The following is a 24,829-nucleotide window of genomic DNA, read 5'->3' as shown; positions in this document are numbered from 1 at the left end:
AAATCCAAAGAGAAGCAACATTCCATGCTACAGACCCAGGGCAAGCAGTGGCTTCCCCATTGTCTTTCTCAATAACTGACTATGGACTTTTCCTCCAGGAAATTGTCCAAACCTTTCTTAAAACCAGCTACACTATCCACTCTTACCACAACCTCTGGCAACGTGTTCCAGAGCTTAACTATTCTCTAAATGAAAAAAAAGTTCCCTCTTATTGATTTTAAAAGTACTTCCCTGTAACTTTGAGTGTCCCCTAGTCTGTAATTTTTGAGGGAGTGAAAAATCGATCCACATGTACCCGTTTTACTCCACTCAGGATTTTATAGACTTCAATCATATCTCCCCTCAGCCATCTCTTTTCTAAGCTGTCTCTTTTCCAAGCTGAAGAGCCCTAACCTTTTTAGTCTTTCCCCATACAAGAGGAGTTCCATCCCTTTTATTATCTTGGTCACTCTTCTTTGAACCTTTTCTACTACCACTATATCTTTCTTGAGATAAGGAGACCAGAATTGAACGCAATACTCCAGATAAGCTCACACCATGGAGCGATACAAAGGCATTATAACACTCTTAGTCGTCTTAACCATCCCTTTTTTAAATAATTCCCAGCATCTTTTCTTGGACACTAACCTCCAAAGTGGACCCTAGCATCTGGTAACTGTGATTTGGGTTATTATTCCCAAAGTGTATCACTTTGCAATCATCCACATTAAATGTCATCTACCACTTAGATGCCCAGTCTTCCAATTTCCTAAGGTCTGCCTGCTATTTTTCACAATCTGCATGCGTTTTAACAATTTTGAACAGTTTAGTGTCATCTGCAAATTTAATCAACTCACTCGTCGTTCCAATTTCCAGGTCATTTATAAATACGTTAAATAGCACCGGTCCCAGTACAGATCCCTATGTCACTCCACTGTTTACTCTCCTCCATTGAGAAAAATGACCATTTAACCCTACCCTCAGATCTCTTACATCTTCTTCCGTAAAGACCGAAACAAATAATTTGTTCAGTCTCTCCGCTATGGTCATATTCTCCCTGAGCGCCCATTTTGCTCCTTGATCATCCAATGTTCCCACTGATTCCCTCACAGGTTTTTTGCTTCAAATGTACCTTAAAAAATTGTTATAAGTTTTTGCCTCTTTGGCAAGTTTATCTTCGTATTCTTTCATAGCTTTCTTTATCAATGCTTTGAATCTAACTTGCCACATAGATATCCATTCCAGTATTTTGAAATATCATATATGCTTCAAAATAAGAGTGATATCCATATTTATTAAATCTATATGTGTAAATGCCTCTATTTTAGAATGGTGATGCTTCTAACATAGCCACCTTAGTGCTATAGCAGAAGAAATAACATTGTTCTATTGCAGAGTACAGTTTAGCTCCATCTGATACTCAATTACAAGGTTCAGAGCAGTTGAAAACAGATAGTATTCTTAATTCTTCCAAAATATCTATGGTTAGAAAAAGAAGACAGTTAAAAATGTTTTGTTATTGTATGAATTGCATAACAAAACCCAAATAAACAAACAAAAAAATTTCCCCTTCAAAAAAATCTAGATGAAAACACAATCCCAAACAATATATCTAATATAATAAAGCCCTAAGCGCGCATGCGCACTCCCACCTGCTCCCGTTTTCCGTGAGTTGTAGGGACCCACAGGTAGGAGTGCACATGCGCGCGGTGGTGCGGAGCCTGTCAGACGCGGCAGCTCTTGCAGTCTGAAGGATGTGAACTGGCCAGGGCGACGTCCCAGGCTTCTCCTCCTGCTCCGGCTGGGCCGTGTAAAAAAAACAAACAAAAAAACCCCCAGAGCTCGTTTCGGGTCCGGCAAGGGCTGCGGGTCCTGAAACCTTCTGATTCCAGCAGTGTCTGCAGCACTCTACACTGTTTCACGGCCTTCTACTGAAGGCCATGAAGCAGCAGTGTGTAGAGTGCTGCAGACGCTGCTGGAATCGGAAGGATTGTCGGGACTGCGGGAAGGGAAGGTGGGGTGGTAAGGGACTAAGAGAGCTGGCCAGACTGCAGGAAGGGAAAGGGGTAACGCTGCTGCTGCACAGGGAAGTGGTGTGGGGGGAGGGAAATGGAGGGGGAGGGAATCCTGCTGTGGCTGCTGTACAGGGAAGTGGTGGGAGAGAAATGCTGCTGCATAGGAGCAGGGAGAGAGACAGATAGATAGAAAGAAAAGAAGAAAGACACAGGGGCAGGGAGAGAGACAGATAGATAGAAAGAAAAGAAGAAAGACACAGGGGCAGGGAGAGACACAGAAAGACAGACAGACAAAGGGGGCCAGGGAGAGAGGCAGACAGCGGGAGGGAGAGAGAGACAGAAATAAAGACACACAAACATATATTCTAGCACCCGTTAATGGAACGGGCTAAAATACTAGTAGGATATAAACTGCTAGTCATTTGGAATCAACCTGAATTGACCAACATACAATGTTAGAGAAGAATAATATTTAATGATTTACGAGAGGTATCAGTGTAGGGGGACTCCCTAAATACAAGGGGCCAATGAAAAATTCTCTGCCCAACCGAAAAAGTTTGGGCAGTCTCCATCAAGGGCTATACATTTAGAGGGGCATAATCGAAAGGGATGTCTAAGTCCGTTTACGTCCATCTCGCAAGTCGTCCAAAGTTAAAGAGAGTCTAAGACACATTTTCGAAAGATACGTCCAACTTTTTTTTACTTTCAAAAATCTTCTAATTATATGTCCTGCTGATCTGATCGTCCAAGCCACTAAATCGTCCATCTTTATACCATATTTCCGTCCAAGTCCAAAACGCCTAGAACAAGCCCTGTTGGACGTGAGAGGGGTCTGCAAAGTGATGGACTGCACACCCAGACATGCCACCTAAATAGTGGGGTACCTTACAGGGCACTGCTGTGAACTTCACAAAAAGGGTGCCATGGTTTTTACTCACTACAGCTCCCTTGTGGGGTGAGCCCCACAAACCACCTCCAGAATCCCCTAGACCCACTTATCTACCACCCCAATAGCCCTTATGGTTGCAGGAGCCATTTATATGCCAGTACAAAAGGGTTTTGGGGGTGTATAGGGCAGTGCATACGTTTAAGTATCAATGCAGTGATTACAAGGGGCTTTGGGGTGGTAGATAAGTGGGTCTAGGGGATTCTGGAGGTGGTTTGGGGGGCTCACCATAACCTATAAAGGAGCTGTAGGGAGGAGAAGACATGGCACCCTTTTTGTGAAGTTCACAGAAGTGCCCTGTAAGGTACCCCACTATTTAGGTGGCATGTCTGGGTGTGCAGTCTATCACTTTGCAGACCCCTCCCACGTCCAACAGGGCTTGTTCTAGGCATTTTGGACTTGGACGGAAAGTTGGAGAAAATGTGGTATAAAGATAAACGATTTAGTGGCTTGGACAATCAGATCGGCAGGAAGTATAATTCAACGATTTTCGAAACGGAAAAAAAGTTGGACATAGCTATGTGGTCAAGAACAGGGAGAGGTAGAGAAATCAGGGGAGAGAAGTAGAGAAAGAAGCCAAAAAGTGTCAGTATCTGCATTTTCCATTTTATTCAGGCAAATGGGAGCTGACTTACAATAGCTTGATTAGCCCACTAAATTTGGACAGAATTCCTTAATTCAAGATCTTCAATCAAAATCTAGCCAGCTGGATCTGCCAATCCAGTTCACAAGTACCCAGCATATCACAAAGAGCAGATCTATTTCTCATTGCTTACTTCCAGGGATTAGGAATGGTTCTCTCAAGTCTATCTGGCTAACTTTTTTATAACTGTTCCTCCAGAAACTTGTCTAACCCTCTTTTGAATCCTGCTGTGTTTTTCATTTTAGCCACATTCTCTAGCAATATTTTCTATAGATTAATTATGAGATGGTTACAATTTGCTTTTGATGCGCTGGTCCTTAGACTCATTGTATATTCTCTTGTCGTTGGGCACGATAGGATAAACAGCCATTCCCTATTTAACCATTCCACCATATGTGTGATTTTATGAATTTGTATCATATCCTCACTCAATCGTCTTTTCTCCAAAGCTAAAGATCCCTAACCTGTTTAGCATTTTCCTTCACAAGGAAGATGTTCTATCCCCTTTATCATTTTGTTGCCCTTTTCTGTGTCTCTTCTACTTCCACTACATAACATAACATAAAAATTTATTTATATACCGCAGTACCTTAAGAGTTCTATGTGGTTTACAAAAGAAAATTGAGAGAGTGACAATAAAGAAAAGTGACCTAGAAATTACAAAAATTTCTTAAATGAGTAGGTTTTCAATAATTTCCTGAGTTGCTGGTAAAAGACAGAGCTAACTAACAGATTTACAAACTCTTTATCACAAGAAGCTGCCTGAAAAGATAGGCGTGATCGTGTGACCAGAACTGCATACAAGTTTCAAGGTGCAATTGCAACAGGGCCCCCTAAAGAGGCACAATGGTAATGTCAGTTTTGTTTTTCATTTCTTTTTGAATAATCTTTAACATTCTACTTTTTTTTTTTTTTTAATAACTATAGCAGATTTCACTGAAAAATTCAACACATTCTCCACAGTGATTCCAAGATTTGTTTCCTGGGTGATGACTTCTATCTCAGAATCCTGCATTTTGTACCTTTAGCCAGGATTATTTTCTTAGGTTCATAGCTTTGCACTTGTGTATTTTAAGGGGGAAAGCTGTCAACATGCTATTTTTCTGTTAACCCCAGTTATTAGTAACCAGATCTCATTACATAAAATGGTACCTGTGCAAAAATAGCACAAGGTAGTGGTAAAATAGATGACCTTAATGGTAGTCCCTTCCCCCAAATTTTATTTGCCTTGTAGAATTTCCAATCTCTTAATCTTACAAAATCCTTTTGAAAATCCTCCAAGTCTTCTGATGCTTTAATGAATTTGATTAATATTTCTTTTTTTTCTTTAGTTAATTCATCTGTGATGGATATTTTAAATTGCTATGTTGGTAAATCCATTTGGCGGCATATCAGATATTGAATAAAATGTAAATTGTGTTATTAGCAGCTTTGATAACTGGGTAAAAGTGAAATACCTTTAAAACAGATAAGAGGATATATATATATATATATATATATATATATATATATATATACATACTATAATAAAACACCAAGCGCGCATGCGCACTCCTACCTGTGTTTTCTGTGATCCATATGTCTGTGGCAGGTAGGAGTGCGCATGTGCGCCTAGGGTGCTGTTTTCCCATAATGTAGTTTGTCGTCATTGCCCTGCCCACCGCCGCACCCGAACCCCCGTTGACCCTCCAACCCGACTGTCCTACCACAAGACAACCACAAACCTTCCGCCTCCGGCAGCATCTGCAGCACTCTGGATGCGCTGCCTCACGGCCCTCCACCACCCCGATTTCCTCTGCAGCGTCCCTGATGACATCACCAGAGACACGGCAGAGGAAATCAGGGCAGCAGAAGGCCATGAAGCAGCGCGTCCAGAGCATTGCGGACGCTGCCGGAGCCGGAAGGCCCGTCGGTTGACTTGCAATGGGAAGGTCAGTGGGGTCGGCTGCATAGCGGAGGTAATGATGGGGCTGGGGGGAAGATGGAAATATGCTTCTCAAGGGTTATACTGCAAAGGGGGATGGGAGGGAGGCAGGCTGGCTTTGGAGGGTGGGGGTGAGACAAAGTTTGGAAGGCAGTGAGGGGACACAGGACAGAGGCACTGGGGGCACTATGGACACAGGACAGAGGCACTGGGGGCACTATGGACACAGGACAGAGGCACTGGGACCACTATGGACACAGGATAGAGGCACTGGGACCACAGGAGGCACTGGGACCACAGGAGGCACTTAGGGCACTAAGGACATAGGAAGGGGCACTAAGGACATAGGAAGGAGGCACTGAGGGCACTAAGGATATAGGAGGCACTGAGGGCACTAAGGACATAGGAAGGAGGCACTGAGGGCACTAAGGACATAGAATGGGATACTATGGACATAGGAAGGCGGAACTGGGGGCACTAAGGACATAGGAAGGAGGCACTGAGAGCACTAAGGACATAGGATGGGACACTATGGACATAGGAAGGGGGCCACAGAGAGGCAGGCAGGGGGCCAGGGAGACAGAGATAGAAAGAAAGACAGACAGATAGGGTGCCAGAGAGAGACACAGACAGAAAGAATGACAGATAGACAGCGTCCAATAAGAGAGAGAGAGACAAAGAAAAAAACAAAAACAGACAAACATCTACTCTAGCACCCATTAATGTAACAGGCTTAAACACTAGTATAAATATATAAAAACTTAATGAATAGTTAAGCTCTGGAACTCATTGCCAGAGGATGTGATAACAGCAGATAACATAGCTTGGTTAAAAAAAAAAAAAAAAGGTTTGGACAACTTCATAGAAGAAAAGTCCATAGTCTACTATTGAAATAGACTTGGGGGAAGCCACTGCTTGACCTGGATCAATAGCATGGAATGTTGCTACTATTAAGGTTTCTGCCAGGAACTTGTGACCTGGATTGCCCACTGTGGAAACAGGATACTAGACTAGATGGACCACTGGGTCTGACCCAGCATGGCTATTCTAAACTTCTTATGATCACCTTACTAGTTTACTCCCATATCTAGATCATTTTTTTAACATGCTGACCCGTTTCCATGTGGATCACTGACCATTTAGTTTGTTTTCTGTCTCTTTGCCAGTTTACAGTCTATGATAGGACATGGGCTCCTATTTCATGACTTTTTAGATTTGCTGATGGATTTTGAAAACTAACCCAAGTCCTCTAATTTTACTATTACCTTGACCTGAAGGAGGTTTTGTCCTCTCAAATCTCATAGTCCAATAAAAAGGTATTGCTTTATTTTCGTTTTTCTGGATTTAATCTTTAGCCAGTAAAACGTAGAGCACATCCTTTAATTTTGAATGTGTTTCAGTAGAAGAGAGATATTTATAGCATTGACAGATTTTGTATCCATGTTGAACTGGATGTGTTATGTACAAAAATAAGAGCATTTCTGTAGGCCAGAACTAGGAAGGAACAGTGCATATGGCATCACATTCATTTTTAAGAGTCAGTGCCAGTGTTTCTCATGCAATTTCCCGATTCCACATCAAGAGAAAGTATCATGCCATATATATAAAATGGAAAGGACACTAGCTGTCCAAAAAGGAAATTACACTTCTCCCTCCCCATTCGCGGTTTCTGCACTTGCGATTTCACATAATCGTGATTTTTTTCTGGGGAGGGGGAAAATTTAAAAAAACATATTTTTTACCTCCCTGCCGCCTTCCCGGCCTTACCTGGTGGTCTAGAGGGCTTTCAGGGCAGGAGCGATCTTCCTACACTCCTGCCCCGTGCAGATCGCCATGAGGAAATGGCTGTAGGGAGTTCCCGTCGTAGTCTCGAGAGACTATGGGAACTCACAGCAGCCATTTCCTCATGGCGATCTGCACGGGGCAGGAGCGTAGGAAAATCGCTCCTGCCCCGAAAGCCCTCTAGACCACCAGGTAAGGACGGGAAGACGGCAGGGAGGTGGGGGGTGAGTCAGAGCCGGATAATCGCGGTTTTTCGCCATTCGCGGTCCGGCTCTGCCCGTATCCCCCGCGAATAACGAGGGAGAAGTGTATGACAAATTTCAAGATGTGTGGAGTGTGGCACCGCCAGTGCCGGCTTGTACGATGGCTCCGGTCAGCCCCCAGAATAGCCTGCGCTCCACGTGTTTCCAGAAGATGCTGGAAGTCCTGCTGGTTTCTTCTATATATATAAAATCGGAGGTATGTATGTGTGTATGTGTGTATGTGCCGCGATCACGCAAAAACGGCTTGACCGATTTGAACGAAACTTGGTATGCAGATCCCTCACTACCTGGGGTGATATGTTCTGGGGGTCTCGCGGCCCACCTGCACACGTGGGCAGAGCTACAAACAGAAAATCAGATTTCACCCATTCATGTCAATGGAAAAAATGTAAAAAGCCGCGATCACGCAAAAACGGCTTGACCGATTTGAACGAAACTTGGTATGCAGATCCCTCACTACCTGGGGTGATATGTTCTGGGGGGTCTCGCGGCCCACCTGCACACGTGGGCGGAGCTACAAACAGAACATCAGATTTCACCCATTCATGTCAATGGAAAAAATGTAAAAAGCTGCCATTCTCACAGTAATTCCAACTATAACACACTACCTGGGGTGATATGTTCTGGGGGTCTCGCGGCCCACCTGCACACGTGGGCGGAGCTACAAACAGAACATCAGATTTCACCCATTCATGTCAATGGAAAAAATGTAAAAAGCTGCCTTTCTCACAGTAATTCAAAAACGGCTTGACCGATTTGAATGAAACTTGGTATGCAGATCCCTCACTACCTGGGGTGATATGTTCTGGGGGTCTCGTGGCCCACCTGCACACATGGGCGGAGCTACAAACAGAAAATCTGATTTCACCCATTCATGTCAATGGAAAAAATGTAAACAGCTGCCATTCTCACAGTAATTCAAAAACGGCTTGACCGATTTGAACGAAACTTGGTATGCAGATCCCTCACTACCTGGGGTGATATGTTCTGGGGGTCTCGCAGCCCACCTGCACACGTGGGCGGAGTTACAAACAGAAAATCAGATTTCATCCATTCATGTCAATGGAAAAAATGTAAAAAGCTGCCATTCTCACAGTAATTCAAAAACGGCTTGACCGATTTGAACGAAACTTGGTATGCAGATCCCTCACTACCTGGGGTGATATGTTCTGGGGGTCTCGCGGCCCACCTGCACACGTGGGCGGAGCTACAAACAGAAAATCAGATTTCACCCATTCATGTCAATGGAAAAAATGTAAAAAGCTGCCATTCTCACAGTAATTCCAACTATAAAACACTTTCTATGACACTATAACCACTAGGGACATCGTTTCTATTCTACCACGGACACCATACATATAGAGTTTGTATGTTCTAAATGTGTTTGTAACTGTTTCCTTGATGCACCCCAGTTCATAATGTTATTACATTACATGAATACTCACATATGCTGAACTAGGAACACAGGTTCCATTCTGAACCGGGAAAAAACTGCATGGAGTTTCTTTTCAACCTGAGTTTCCACATATTGAGTTGTTTAAATCAATACTGAAACTTTTGGATGCCACTTATTCCAACAGATCTTCCTTTTCAGTTTAAGAGATTGCAAATTCCAGTGAGACTTGCATTCTCTATCACAATCAACAAATCACAGGGACAGACTATTACATACTGTGGAGTGGATTTAAGATCCCCCTGTTTTTCCCATGGACAACTCTATGTTGCTTGCTCAAGGGTGGGTTCACCCAAGAATTTATATGTTCTTGCTCCTGGAGGTGAAACTAAAAATGTTGTTTATAATCAAGTTTTGCGTTAGTTGTATTGCATTCATTTTGTCAAATATTTCACATTATAATTTGAATATTGTACTTTTTATAAAGCTGTAAAAAAATAATTTCATTCACCACTATAAAGTATCTTTATTTGAATCCATTTACAGTGTTATTGCTATAATTAAATACCCGTGCAACGCCGGGGCATCAGCTAGTATTCAATAAAGAAGCACAAACTGGTCAGGAACAATAAAGTTCAAAATAAAATAAAGTCCCAATTTATTGAGTTCACTAACCCTGAACAGGGTTTAGTTCATTCTTTCCATGAACAAAAGCAAAACATGAAAGAATAACTGGGCTGCAAAAACAAACAACCCACACCTTCCTTACAGGTATAACAGGTGAGTAGTTCCTTAGTCTGTAATAGTCCAGCCTTAATAAATCTGCCTTTAGCAAGCTGGCAGGAATAAGGCAATAGCCCTTTCTTTGAAGAGAAAAAGAGCTGCATTCAGGCCTGGATTGAAGCAGGCCTGGCCCCAACCAACTTTTGAGTAGTTGGTGGGGGAGGGGAGTAGCTGAATCCACTATTTCAAAAGCTTTAAACAGCTTGCCACAAATGGCCCTACAATCCCACCCAGGATCTTGTGTGGATTCTCCCCATATTCCTCACCTCCCCAGGGTTTTGTAACCTGAGTTTTAAATGAGTTTAGAACATTCTTTTTTCTTTCTGGCTAACCCATCACATTGGTTAGCCCGGGTCAAAGCCACGCCAGGGCTAGGGGGAGCCTTCCCTGGCACAAGCCGAACCTTAGTGCTAAGGTTGTGACAGGAGGCCATTAATAGATTATTGTAAAGATTAAAAATATTCTTCCCTGTATAAAATTTTAAGACATTAAAGGGGGGTGGGGGGGTATTTTTGATTATAATTGAAACAAATCATTTTCATAAATAAATAAGGGAGGGGGTAATATTTTATATTATGATGATCAATTATAGGATTTCAGGTGTATTTGAATGCTTAATTGATAAATGTCAATACTGTACTTGATTTAAGATTTGAAATGAATAAAGATTAAAAAAAAAAAAAAAAAAAAAAGAGAAAGTATCAAGAGTAACTGAATAAGCATTGGGTTACCAGGCTTATCATAGCATCATCAGCTTTGGCATGCCTTTATAACTACTTAGGGCAGGGTCTCACAAAATTTGCCAAGCCACGGCAACCTAAACGTGGTTGCTGCAACTTGAGCCATTCGGAAGTGCACGGACGTCGATGTGATGATGTCACATGCATGTGTGACATCATCACGCTGATGTCCGCGCATGCGTGAGGGCCCGCCAGACGGTACGATAATGTCGTAATGGCAGCCCACATCCATAACCTCTCCCAATGAAGTGGCAATTCTATAAGGAACTTCATGTAAATGCAGGGATCCTAGTCATTTATACATGTACGTGGACGCAAAGCACTGCAGCATTCCCGGGCATCACTTTTTTTTTTTTTTTACTTTTCTTCATCAAATAGAGGATATAAAAATGAATATGTTTAAATGATGGATAGCAAGCATATTTTTGATGTTGTTATTAATGAGAAGTATAAGTTTCTGCTTACATCAAGTAAACCAAATATCAACTGTGTCCATTAATATCTCATTTGGCCTTGAGAAATCATAAAAATATAATAACCGCACACAGGTTCATACAACCGGCTCACTAGGTAGGAGTCATCATAAATAATAATAAAATTTTGAAATGACAGTTACTTGGTTTAACCACGGCACCACAGCAAACTCTTTTGTCCCTGTTCCAATAAGTTACATTAATGCCAGAACAGTAGTTGGGAAAGCACATCTGTTACATGATTAAATAAGTAAGAATTAGTTCCGGATAATATTTATTACCAGACATTGCTAAGATTGCCTGATGATCCTGTAATAAATGAATTATGTCCATATGATTACAGTATAAAATAATCCATTTAACAAGAGTAAAAAGAAATAATGTAATTTTAGTGGAAAACTTAAATTTACATTTACAAGAAGATACAAACTCTAATATTATTGAAGTAAAATCTTTTCTGAAGTTTTTGGGACTGCAGACAACGACATCTAAATTTGCCCATATTAAGGAACATCAATTACATTTATTTGCTTTTAATGTTAATAATAAGCATAGATTAATGAGAGAAAGCCAACATGAATTTAAAGGGAAATCTTGCCTCACCAATCTACTGCATTTCTTTGAAGGGGTGAATAAATATGTGGATAAAGGTGAATTGGTTGATATTTTGTATTTGTATTTTCAAAAGAGATTCCGGAACTTGGAGGCAGCAGAGATAGCTGTGCGAGTGCTGAGCTCCTCCCTTGGTGGCACCTGCAGACAAAGTACCTCATGAAAGACTTCTGAGGAAATTAGAAAGACATGGGATAGAAGATAATGTTCTGTTATGGATTTAGAACTAAGACAGGGAAAATTTGAGTCTTTTACTCTGCCTTCCTCTTAAACCCTCCTGGCTTTCTTTCACCATTATTGGAACCTCTCTACCGGGACTCCCTAAATATCCTGTTTCAATAGTATCCTCCAAGGATACTTCACACCAAACCATCTGCTCCTGAGCAACTGTCGGCTTTCCCCCACATCTCAGTTTAAAAGCTGCTCTATCTCCTTTTTAAATGTTAGCAGCAGCCTGGTTCCATCCCAGTTAAGGTGGAATCTGTCCTTTCGGAACAAGCTCCCCCTTTCCCAGAAGGTTGCCTGGTTCTTAACAAATCTAAATACCTCCTCCCTGCACCATTGTCTCAACCACGCATTGAGACTTCAGAGCTCTGCCTGCCTCTTGGCTGGGGAAGGAAAAGGGGTGGGTCAGCGCTGACCCAAATATAAACCGAGACCCCCATTTTTGGGCCACTTTTTAGGCCCAAGAATCTTGATTTATATTCAAGTTTATACGGTAATTACGATTAGCATTTTCAGAAGAGTTTGACTCGGGATAAAGCTGATGTTTGGAATGTATATGATGTGGATCTGTGGCTGGCTGAGTTGATCACCTTTATGGATCAGTCCCTTTCAGTCAGGGATGCCTGTTGCAGTTGTCACAGCAGTTGGTGGGCCATCAAATGGGTCCAACAGATTTGGAGTTGGTCAATTTCCAGTTGCAGTTGGCTCGGGACCAGTAGGGCCTTTGGAGAAGGGAGCAAGTGCCAGAGGAGTTTTCATAACAAATGTATGTTTTTAGTTTAATACAGCGTAGTGAAGTTGTCCCTCCTGTTGGTTCCATCATTTCTGTAGTCAGTATCAGGGAGCCTATCCACACTTTTGTTGTCCAAGGGGTTGTGTGATTGGATAGGGGCAGTACTGGTGAGGAGGTTATATGGCAGGCTAGGTTCCTTCAACCCATTGACTATATGAGGAGGACCATCACAGATGAGGAGTCTTAGCAACCTGGTCTGTCAACCAAACCTCTTACATAAAGAAGTCCTTTTCATGGGAACGTCATCTTTCCTCCAAAACTTACTTGATCCACTTCATCATTGAAACTGAAACTGTAGACTGATGTTTATTTTTTTATATTTTTTCTTTTTTCCAGTTTATTAATTATTTTTAATCTTACTCATTGTTTTGCCATTAATTTTCTGTCTTGTTCTACTTCTACTATTTAAATTTCTACAAAATTCCTTGTTTTACAGTTCCTCCTTCCGCATCTATACCTCTCTATCCTCTCTTTTTGCCTTCTAAAATACTCAATTCAATACAATCTTGTTAGAATGTTTATTTCTTATTCTTGCCTCTATCTGTACTTCTCACCTCTCTATTCTCTTTAGGTACTTTAGTTAGATTGTGAGCGAATTTTCTAAGTACCTTCCTTACTTATAATTTTAATGTATATTTTCTGTAACCGCTTAGAACCTAACGGATGTAGCGGTATATAAGAAATAAATTACATTACATTACATTGACATCTTTAGAGATGTTTCTTCCCCATTATCCAAATGCAGGCAATGATTATTTGTTGGGAGTAAGGTTTTCTGCTGGATTTCCTATACCCTATGATGGTCCTCCTTTAGTGCATACATCAAATATTTCTTCCTCAGTTGTAGTTCACCCTAAGGTTGTGAGAAAAAAAATTGAGGAAGGAGCTCCAATTGGGATACATTGCAGGGCCTTTTCTTGATCCTCCACTAGCCAATTTTGTTATTTCATTTTGAAAAAGAAGCCTGAAATTTATCACCTTATTCATAATTTATCATTTCCAGAAGACTGCAGTGTTGAATTTTTTTATTGACCCCAAATACTGTTCTGTACAATATGCATCTTTTGATGAAGCAGTGATATTGTTGTGATGCTTGGGTACTGGACACTGATCGGTAAGGCCAACATTGAGGCGACTTTTCGATTATTGCTGGTGCATCCTATGTCTTTCTACATAGTTTTCAGTTCGATAGGTGGTATTACTTTAATAAGTATATGCCATTGGGCTGTGCGATATCATGTGCTTACTTCAAAGCTTTTGCCATGTTTGTGTATTGAATAGTGGAGCAAGTTAGTGGAATGCTATGGTGCACTATTTGGATGAATTTTTGTTTGATGAGGTAGCAGAGTCAACTCAGTGTTCCAGTTTGATGTTGGTTTTTCGTAGTGTATCTTCTGAGCTCAAGATTCCTTTAGCGCAAAAGAAATGAAAAGGGCCAACCCTCCTGCCGCTCTTTAATTTAAAGATGATGGGGGTCTGGAATGTAGGGGGGTCTAGGTGGCTGAGGCAGGAGGGCGTGTGATTTCTATCTGCTGATTTTTTAAAAAATTTTAAATTCTGAAGCTGTCATTGGGAGGGGGGCTGGTACAACTTTTTTAAAATGGGGACAGATATTGTGCATGTGTAACACACATCTTTGCCCATTTAAAAAAAAAATTAAAAAATGGACTTTAACGCTATTGGCACCTCCAGACCTGTCGGAGATTTTGGAGCATTAAAAACTGGTTCTTATTTTTGTGCATTAAGTGGGCATTGATTGGAGTGTTCATTTTAATATTGATGAGTGTGTTATAATGTATTTATGTACAATTATTGGAGGCTGCTGCGAACAATGGAAAAGACCGCAATTTGCCATTTTGTGAATCGATAGATGCAATGCTTTGTCACTAAGCCTGATAAAACTGATTTAGTGATGATCGTTAAATGCATGTTGAGTTTTGTGAATATGGGCTCCAGTGCTAGCTAAGCTGTTTCCCCATTAGTGTGTGTTAAAAGCGGACATGCTAACAGGATATATGAGCTCTTTTTACAAAGCCATGGTAGCGGCCGCTGCAGTAATCGCTCCGACGCCCATAGGGATTTAATGGGCATAGGAGCATTTGCCGTGCGGCAGCCGCTACCGTCGCTTTGTAAAAAAAAAAGGGGGGGGATATGTTTGCCCATGTCATGCCCACATCACTCTTTCTCCCAGGAAAATTCCCTAATGTGCACTCTAACAGGTATATTACCATAGAACACCTTAACACGTTCATGTGGCAACCTTATTGGTGCACATTAAGCCCTTAACACCTTTTAATAGACATTTCCCTATTTGTTGAAAAGAACTGTGACTTTTCACTGGATTTTTTTTTCATTCTTTTTTACAAAATTCACGTCTGCATTTCAAGGTTTCGACAATAGCGGAGCCCTGATGGTTTCTGTTGAGGAAAAAATGGCATTTTATATAATTGTAAGTGATGGATGCATAGTAGAGTGCAGCAAACGTTAGCTAGGAACACATGACCAAGCTCTCGAGCAAATCAGTGGTCTTCCCCTGACCATGTTCGATTCCAGTGTGCTGAAATTCACTTTTCAGAAGCCCTGCATGCGTGCGCTGTTCTGCCTCTGCACAAACCCACGTTTGTTTCTTTTTTTAATCAGGCGCTCAGTGTGGACTCTCCCAGCATAAAAGATCTGCGTCAAGGCTGTATAACACCCATGTAAGTATTTAATTTCATGAATTGGGCCTTGAGTCTTGAATAAAGAAGATATTTATAGCGCAGCAGTCTTTGAATGTTATGCAAAGTGACAGGCTTCCTTTCTGACTAACAGTTTGCAGTAATAGATGATGATGGGCTAAAGCAGCTCTTTTTTTTTTTTTTTTTCTTTGTTGCCGGTGAAAGTAGATTGCTGTTATCGGGGCTTTTATTTCAGAATAACTAACTCTCGCTTCTCCTTCCAAAATGGTTAATCACTTAACTAGTTGCAGAGATTGGGGAATAGAAGCCTCAAGACTGTGATTTGCAGAGAGATCGTCTCTTCTGGATACTTATTAGATGTCAGGATAGAGGAAAACAGGATGTGTTTAATGATGAACGCCGAGAATATGAATAACAAGTTTGGCTTTGATGTTTATTTTCAAAGGACTTTTAAAGCATTTGCAGAAGCATTGTCACTTGATTATTTGGGGGCAAGGGGATCACTGCCTCATCAAGGAGCTTATTTTCAAAATAGAAAAATGTCCATAAAGAAGCACAAAGCAGCAGATGGATGTTTTTTTCCGACAAAACTTCCAAATCACTGTTTTTGAAACCCGTTTTAAGATGGCTTTCTATGCAGTAAATCTAAGGGCTCCTTATATGAAGCTGCGATAGGGCATTAACATGCAGAATAGCGCACGCTACATTGCCGCGCGTGCTAGACGCTAACGCCAGCATTGAGCTGGTGTTAGTTCTAGCCGTGTAGCGTGCGGTAATATCCTGTGTGCACTAAAAACGCACCTTAGTAAAAGGAGCCCTTAGTAAAAGGAGCCCTAAATCTCAAGGGGGCATGCTAGAGGCGTGTTTTCGGTAGAACTAGGACACGCTTAAGATTTAGATGTTTTTCTGCGATAATGAACGTCGTAAAACCTCCAGGGTAAAAAATAAATAGAATATTTTAGGCTGGACCTGATTAGTAACAAGTGCCAAAAAGGTGCCCTAACTGACAAGATGACCACTGCAGGGAGAAAGACATGATCTCTCCTTAATCCCCAGTGGTCACTGACCCTCCTCCCAACCCCTAAGAGGTAAAAGTGATGTATACCAGGCTCTGTTACAGCTACAGATACAATGGTCATTCCTCTTAGAGCAGCAAGGAGGTCCCGGCTTAAGAGCTTTTGTTGTTGAAACTTTTATTTAAAAAAATAAAATTATGGAACATGTAGACAAACATGGTTTAATGGGACAGATTAAGCATGGGTTCAACCAAGAGAAGCCTTTGCTCACCATTTGCTGCATTTCTTTGAAAGTGTGAATAAGCATGTGGATAAAGGAAAGCCAGTTGACGTAATATCTGTAGACTTTTGGAATGCTTTGACAAAGTTCCTCATGAGAAACTCTCTTTTTTAAAAAAATATTTTTATTATTTTCAATTATACTATCAAGTATCAACTTGTACAGAAAGGAATTTTAAGCAGAAAAATCTTTACATAGCAACATAAAATTAAAAAGAAAATAATTCAACTCAAGTCCTCAATTAAAGTATGAGATCCAAGATTTAACATAGCGGGAATGACAATAATAAAACTTAAATGAAGAAGAGACACAACTAAACTGTCTGAACTCAAGGCTGCCTTATTTCTACTTTATTCAGGGCTTTAGAGTTAGATTTTTCTTTTTTCTTCCTTTTCCAGTCACGATAGCGATAGGAAAGTCGTCAGTTGGGAGGGTTCAAAGAAAACATATTTTTGAAAGGAATGATATATAACACATTTGCAAGGGTGGCGTAAATAAAATGTCGCCCCCATAGCTAACACTCCAGGTCGTAGTAATAGAAATTCTCTCCTGCGTCTCTGGGTATCTCTGGCTAAATCTGGGTACATCTGAATTTTAAAACCTAAAAATTCCTTCTGTTTATTTTTGAAGAAATTTTTCATAAGAAAATTCTTATCTGGGGCCAAAGCCACCGTCAATAATAAAGTGGCTGACGTTACCATCTCTCTATCAGATATTTCAAGCAATGTGGTTACATTCAGATCAGCAGCAATTTCTTGCTTTTGATTCTGTATTTTGTTGGGCAAATAGTAAACCTGTGTTAGAGGAGGTAAAAACTCCGCCTTAATATTCAAAACCTCTATCATGTACCTCTTTAACATCTCCCTAGGAGTAATCATAGAAAGTTAATCAACCTTATATTGTTAGATCTGGAAGAGTTCTCTAAAGATTCTCATTTTCTTCTCAAATTGATGTTGTCCTTGATCAAGGTTTCTTGGACTTTTTTTTGACAAAGTTATTTCTTGATTGATATTTCTCAATGAGGTTTTAAAGTCAACCAATTCAGTTTGAAGGTTCTTAATTTCTGTTGCCTGAAATTTCATTTTATCTTCTAAACATTGAAAGTGAGGGTTTATAAGAGTGGGTAAAGTTACCACAAGATCCCAGATAGTTACCTCTTGAAGTCTTGGGAGTTGAGAAAGGGAAATTTGTGACATAACCTCTTCTCCAGCTGGCAACTCCCCATGCTGTTCGGTACTCTGGATTCATCCGTCCCCAGAAGTTCCCTCCACCTCAGGTTCCGCTTCTGAACTCTCCGGCAATGATAGAGAGTCCAGCTCCACACTCCCTTGTCTGTTCTCTCTGGCCTTCAAATAGATTCCGCTCCAACATCCGGGTGCTCGTCCATTCGCGGGGAGCTGGTGCCCTAAGGGGGTGGGGGTGGGGCCCTAGTGTCGGGACTGAGAGTAGTTTCGAGTCCCAAAGAGACTACCTCCGTCCCACTGACCTGGGGCGTCTCTAGCGGGAGAGTCTCCGACATTGGAAGGGCAGCCCGCATTCACTGCAGCAGCTCCTCATTGTTGCCAGAACGGGCCAGTCCAGAGCTCTGCGAGGCCCCAGCCGAACTCTTTTCCCTCCGTTTCGGCATCTCCAGTCAAGAGGACAATTTTCTAAGTAGAAGTCAACAAGAGGAGCTTTCTGTTGCGCGCTGCTCAAACAGGTCAGTCCGCAGCCATCTTGGATCCCTCATGAGAAACTCTTAAGAAAATTAAAGAGTCATGGGATAGGAGGCAATGTTATGTTGTGGATTAGGAATTGGTTATTGGACAGACTGGATGAGCCATTTGGCCTTTATCTGCCATCATTTTTCTATGTTTCTACTGATCTATTCATAGCTCTAATGGCTCTCAGCCCATTGTCCAAGGAAGTATATCTTTTCTAATTTGAATAATTGAATAGATTACAGCAACATTAAGTACTATAAGAGAGAGAGAGCAATCTGGAAGGCAATTAATTCAACTGGAGAACGATAATTTTCGACTAATCTGAGAATAAAGAAGGGTCAGTTTTTGCCTAGACTGCTTAAATTCCACATGTATCTGTGTGAAATAGATATGAATGGTAATACAAACCATTTCTACATTTCAATATTCCTTCTATTTTTTCTAAAATCACAGGACCCAATATTCAGCTGGCAAGCCACTTCCTGCTGTGGGCTGAACTAACCCTGGATATTCAATGCTGAGGCATGCATGGTTCCTGATACTGAATATCCTGCTATGACTGCCAATCTGGGAGTTAACCGGGCACTGGCCAATCTTCAGATGGTGCCTGGTTAACTCATAAGAGAACAATAGTTGCCATAGTGGACAGACAGGGTCCATCAAACCCAGTTTACTGTTTCCAGTTCACAAGTGCCTGGCAAGATCCCCAAAATAAAACAGATTTTATGCTGCTTATCGTAGAAATAAGCCATGGATTTTCCCAAGCCCTTCTTAATAAGGAAATTAGCGAAACCTTTTTTTTTTTTTTTTTTTTTTTTTTAAACCCTGCTAGGCTAACTGCTTTAACTACATTCTCTGGCAATTAATTCCAGAGTTTAATTACACATTGAGTGAAGAAATATTTTCTAAGGTATGTTTTAAATTTACTATTTAATAGCTTCATTGCATGGCCCCTATTTTTTGTATTTTTGGAAAGAATAAAGAAGCGATTTATGTCTACCTGTTCCACACCACTCATTAGTTTATAGACTTCGATCATATTTCCCCTGAGCTATCTCTTCTCCATGCTGAAGAGCCTTAGCCACTTTAGCCTTTCCTCATAGAGAAGTTGTTCCATCCCCTTTATTTTGTTTGTCACCCTTCTCTGTACCATTGTTTAATTCTGCTATATATTTTTTGAGATGCAGTGATCAGAATTGCACACAATATTTGAGGTGTGATTGCACCATGGAACGATTCAAAGGCATTATACCATTCTCATATTTGTTTTCCATTCTTTTGCTAATAATTCCTAACATTCTATATTTATTGTTTATCGAAAGCTTCTATATCACTACTAATGTCTGGGGAGTCAATTTGAGCGGTTTATGGTGTTACAATATACGAGCTTCTATAATGGTGTTACAAAACAGTGTTTTGAGTGTTTCTGTGACGGTTTTCCATACACGAGTTTCTGTAGTGATGTTACGATACAGAATTAGGGAGTTTCTGTGGTGGGTTTCAATACAGCTCTGCATTCAAAAACACCAAGATGATCCAAAGAAAATACAAATTCTTAAACGCAAATGGTTAGAAAGTCTCTAAGCATCAACACCGAGCACAAAAACTGAGCAGCTTGGTGTTTTCGAATGCGGAACCCATGATAAAGGCATTTCTACTCGCTGTTCCTCCACTTGGGTTACCAATTTGCTACACCATTTTGTCAGCTGATTTGCCATACTGTGTTTGAGAATTCATTGTCTGCTTCAGAGACTGGTATAAGCCTGGGACTATTTGCCCGCATTGCTAGCTGTGTTTGATTTCTCTTTTTTTTTTGCTTTTTACACTGATTTTCACCCCCTCTTTTACTAAGGTGTGCTATGCTTTTTAGTGTGCGCTAAATGCTAACACGTGCATGTTATCCTATGGATGGGTTAGCGTTTAGCGCATGTGTTCATTTAGCGTGCGATAAACACGTGTTAAAACGCTTAGCGCACTTTAATAAAGGAGGGCCTCTGTCTTTTTTTTTTTTTTAAACATATGTTTATTGACAGTGAAAAATACACCACCCAATGGGGGGCAAAGGCAAACAACAATGACTCAAAAGTGGTCCATTACAAGTAGAAAAAACAGAAAAAGCATATAGCAAGCCTCCCAGAGCATCCCCAGCAAAATACCAAAAAGGAGCTAGTGAAAAGAAGGAATTGGGGACGGCTGAGGTAAGGGCAGGAATGGACAGAAGAAGAATAAAAACCTTATACCTTTCACCATTTTTGTAGTATACAAGTGACCCAAAAGAACCACACATGACTCGCACCACCACACACACACAACTCTATCCGCACCACTCAACAGAACACTCATCCCCCAAAGCATCCCAGAGGGCCTCAGTGTCTAATGTTTTTATTTTCCGTTGTTAATAAATCTGGAAATTTTTAAGTTCATCTATTCCACTCTGCGGCTTTGGTTTGCCGGATATTTGTTTTATGGTATTTCCATTTACAGTTAGTTGGAATCGTGGGCTATTTCCTCCCAATTTGTTAATTAGGAGTTTTTCCTTGTTTTTTTCCTTTGCTTGCTTAGCAGCTGCTGCACACTGAGCTGAGGGTTTCAACATATCATCAACAATGACGCTTAGGGCTAGATTCACTAAGCCCACCGATCCGATCCGATCCGTGGCTGGGGAGCTGATGAGGGCGATTGGAATCATGCCCCCAACTGACCGCACGGATCACTGAATAGCGATCCCGACATATTCGCAGACCATCTTCTTTGCCTGTAGATAGTCTGCGCATGCGTACAGAACTGCAAACTTTAAAAATAAAAAAAATCTTACTTTACTTTTAACATTTACTTTTACTTCGCGAGCCCATGGTTTTAACGCGCGGGTTAAAACCACAGGCTCGCACTGCGGGGAAAGGCAGTCGGGGCAGAGAGCAGGAGAATTGGGGCAGACAGTTTACTGAGCAGGGCGGCAGAGCGCTGGAGAGGGCAGCCGGAAAGAGTGTGAGCGACTGGTCCCCAGCAGTCGTTTCTTAGTTGATCGGCCAGCCCAGTCGGTGTTCCAGATTTTGTTTAGTGAATCGCTGCCAGCCTACTTTGCATGCCGTTTCCCCTCATTTGCAGGCGCAGATCGGATCGGAGGTTGATCGGTGCCAAGGTTAGTGAATCAGGTCGCAAAGTGGTCGTGACACGATCGGTGTCCTTAGTGAATCTAGCGCTTAGATCCTTTTCCCGTGTGGTGACTCCTAATGTGGAACCCTGCATTAAGTAGCTATAATTTGGGTTCCTCTTTCCCACATGCATCGCTTTCTACTTGCTCACTTTAAACGTCATCTGCCATTGGGATGCCCAGTCTTCTAGCCTCCAAAGGTCCGCTTGCAATTTTTTTTACAATCATCTTGCAATTTAACAGCTTTATGCCATTATGAATAACTTTGCCCATAATGTTCGGACAGCTGTTTTGCCGTTCTAACTTTATGTGGTTACTTAGCTGGTTAATGGACTGAAAATTGCTGCTAACCAGCTAAGTTTTCACTCTCTCCTAATTCTACCCCCAGACCACCCACAAACTTAGCCAGTTTCAGCATAAGAACATAAGAACTGCCTTCTCCGGATCAGACCCATGGTCCATCGAGTCCGGCGATCCGCACACGCGGAGGCCCAGTCAGGTATACACCTGATGTAGTTTTAGTCACCCATATCCCTCTATGCCTCTCGTAAGGAGATGTGCATCTAATTTGCCTTTGAATCCTAGCACAGTGGATTCCTTAATAACCTCCTTTGGGAGAGCATTCCAGGCATCTACCACTCGCTGCGTGAAGCAGAACTTCCGGACATTTGTCCTAGACTTGTCCCCCCTTAGCTTCAAACCATGTCCTTGTCATGTTGGACAATGTAAATAATTTATTTTCCTGCTCTATTTTATCGATGCGTTTCAGTATTTTGAACGTCTCGATCATAAACGGTTAGAGGGGATATTCAGCGGTACCATCAAGTTAGCTAGTGCTAAATATCCTGCACAAGAAATGCATTGCTTCGAGTATGGACCGCACACATATAACATTCAAAAAGATCTTTAAAGAAACTACAGTACATGAAAATAAAGTTGAAGCAGTGAAACAGTAGCTGCGGTAACAGCCTAATCGTTCTGACTCATTTTCCTGTGTTGGCTCTTGACATGTAAAGTTGGGTGAGAAAGTAATTTATGGCCTTTCAGAAGATCCCTTCCTTTTCTGCATGAACTAATAAATATTTAAAAAGAACTTAAAAAGTTACCTTTATAGAGATGCATTTGATTCTTAAATTAGATAATCTTCCAATATTGGTCGCCGTACCTTAAGAAGGATATGGCGTTACTCGAGAGGGTTCAGAGGAGAGCGACACGTCTGATAAAAGGGATGGAAAACCTTTCATACGCTGAGAGATTGGAGAAACTGGGTCTCTTTTCCCTGGAGAAGAGGAGACTTAGAGGGGATATGATAGAGACTTATAAGATCATGAAGGGCATAGAGAGAGTAGAGAGGGACAGATTCTTCAAACTTTCTAAAAATAAAAGAACAAGAGGGCACTCGGAAAAGATAGAAGGGGACAGATTCAAAACGAATGCTAGGAAGTTCTTCTTTACCCAACGAGTGGTGGACTACTGGAATGCGCTTCCAGAGGGCGTAATAGGGCAGAGTACAGTACTGGGGTTTAAGAAAGGATTGGACAATTTCCTGCTGGAAAAGGGGATAGAAGGGTATAAATAGAGGATTACTGCACAGGTCCTGGACCTGTTGTGCCGTCGCATGAGCGGACTTCTGGGCATGATGGATCTCAGGTCTGACCCAGGAGAGGCATTGCTTATGTTCTTATGTTTCTTTTTTTCCCTTTTCTTCCCCTATCCAAACCTTTCCTGATGTTATTCCTCCCTAAAAATTTTTTTTTTTTAACAAATGTAATTTTATCCTAGTAATCCTTATGTAGTCTTTACTGTCTATGGATATGTTTTTATGTCTATTGTTTAAATAATTTATTTATTTCCCCAAATTTTAATTTTTGTAATACGCATTGAAAATATTTGATATTGCGTGTAAATCAAAATCTTAATAAACTTGAAACTTAAACTTGAAACTTGATATTACCCATGCTAAGAATCCCTATTATATTATAATAGATACAAAACTAAGGGGTAATTTTAGAATTACGCATCTCTTTATGTGAATTTTGGCATTTACATGTGCATAGCACAACAAATGTACAAAGCAGCTTCAGAAAGTCACTATTTATACATGGATTGGTTGGGTCAAAAATCAAGTTTCAAGTTTATTAGGATTTTATATACCGCCTATCAAGGTTATCTAAGCGGTTTAACAATCAGGTACTCAAGCATTTTCCCTATCTGTCCCGGTGGGCTCACAATCTATCTAACATACCAGGGGCTATGGAGGACTGAGTGACTTGCCCAGGGTCACAAGGAGCAGCGCGGGGTTTGAACCCACAACCCCAGGGTGCTGAGGCTGTAGATCCAACCACTGCACCACACACTCCTCCTCTATCTCTATATTCCCCTATATATATATATTACAATGGAAACACAGGTATGTGGGGGAAAAATATTCCTGTTGGGTTTTGGGCGAGCTCAAAGACACACAAATCTTTAAAAAAAAAAAATTCTCATTTTGGCCAGATTTCACACGAGGGATTAAGGAAATAATTCTTTTTAATCTCCTGATATCTATTTCTGCCTCTAACCCCCCCCCCCAACTCCCTCCTTCCCCCTTTTATAAAACTGTAGCACAGTTTTTAGCGCCGGCCACAGCAGTAACAGCTCCGACGTTCATGGAATTCCTATGAGCATCGGAGCTGTTACCGCTGTGGCTGGCGTTAAAATATTACTATTGTTTTGTAAAAGGTCGCTCCCCTGTATAAGTGCGACCCACTGATATGTAACTCTTCAAGGCATCCCCGTTTTACAACGAGGTTTGGATTTATAGTACGTTATTGCGGCTCATCAAAGATTTATTCGGGCCCCTAAGGAAGATGTGTTAATCGAAACATGGACCGTGTCGGGTCCTTGATCCTTTATCACAGAGGTGGACCACATTAAAACAATATTCATCGATTGAAATAAAGAAGGCATCTAGTACATCACTTCTGTAGTACTTTTCCTCTGGTTTTCTGTTGTTCGACATCTACCGCAGTTATGTTGGATTCCTCTCTTTTCGCCCCAGGCAAAAACATTCAGCAGACAGTTTTGTAACAGTGTTGTAATGCTGTGACATATTGATGATCTTTTGATATGTTAAAATGTGTGTTTTATTGTAATCTGCTTAGGTTTAAGTGGAATAAAAAATTTTTAAATAAAATATCCCTGAAACTGAGCACATTCTGACCTGGACATCTCAATTCAGTTTTAATGTTCATCGTAAAAGAGCCTTTAAATCTATTTGCCTATTTGTGATTTCCAGGATATTCATCACAATCACAGCACTGTAGTTCTTACCATTTGCCCTCAAATATATGAGTAAACAGAGATATTTTATCCCTTCCCCTCCCTCACACACACAAGACCCAAAATTAGCATCTTGGTTTATATTTGAGTATATCTGCAAAATAAG

General features: G+C 41.1%; 1 protein-coding gene across 7 annotated transcripts in view; it reads left to right on the top strand.

Annotated features, from left to right (window-relative positions):
* Window positions 1-24,829, top strand: part of DLGAP1 (DLG associated protein 1) — a 759,376-nt gene that overhangs the window by 237,758 nt on the left and 496,789 nt on the right. For 6 of the 7 annotated variants that reach the window (XR_004538413.1, XR_004538412.1, XM_033934401.1 and 3 more), the window contains exon 3: window positions 15,212-15,270. The exons of the other annotated variant lie outside the window; for it this stretch is intronic. The gene's annotated coding sequence lies outside the window, so the exon portion shown is untranslated. The remainder of the gene's footprint in view (window positions 1-15,211; window positions 15,271-24,829) is intronic. 7 annotated transcript variants of the gene reach the window in all.

Source organism: Geotrypetes seraphini, chromosome 2 (genome assembly GCF_902459505.1).
Source record: "Geotrypetes seraphini chromosome 2, aGeoSer1.1, whole genome shotgun sequence".
NCBI classification, from domain to species: Eukaryota; Metazoa; Chordata; class Amphibia; order Gymnophiona; family Dermophiidae; genus Geotrypetes; species Geotrypetes seraphini.
The sequence above is the reverse complement of the archived record's forward strand: the minus strand, read 5'-3'. Positions and strand labels throughout refer to the sequence as shown.